Source organism: Austrofundulus limnaeus, unplaced genomic scaffold (assembly GCF_001266775.1).
Source record: "Austrofundulus limnaeus strain Quisiro unplaced genomic scaffold, Austrofundulus_limnaeus-1.0 Scaffold793, whole genome shotgun sequence".
NCBI lineage: Eukaryota > Metazoa > Chordata > Actinopteri > Cyprinodontiformes > Rivulidae > Austrofundulus > Austrofundulus limnaeus.
Window position 1 is genome coordinate 57,680 of NW_013953195.1, and position 442 is coordinate 58,121.

Consider the following 442-nt stretch of genomic DNA (forward strand, 5'->3'; position numbering starts at 1 on the left):
TTGTTATGAATTGATTACACCTCATCAAACAGCAAAAGCAAAAAAAAAAACAAAAAACAAAAAACAAAAAAAAAAACAAAACTAAAAACTAAAAAAAAGTGTTACATAGTGTGTTCAATACTGTCTGCATAAGCCTTGGCTTAAAATACATTTATATAAGGAAAGCTCTGTTTTCGATTAACTATCAAAAAAACAACTTCATGCAAAAGATGGGACTATAGTCTAATGATGCTTTAGGTATATGTTTTATTTATGTTTATAGAGGTAATAAAGGTACTAAATAGCACCATCAACTTTGATAGAATTGTGGCATGTTTGGACAGTGGTTAGTTCTGATGCCACAAATTTAAGCATCTTCTTCTTCTTCTTCTTCTTCTTCTTCTTCTTCTTCTTCTTCTTCTTCTTCTTCTTCTTCTTCTTCTTCTTCTTCTTCTTCTTCTTC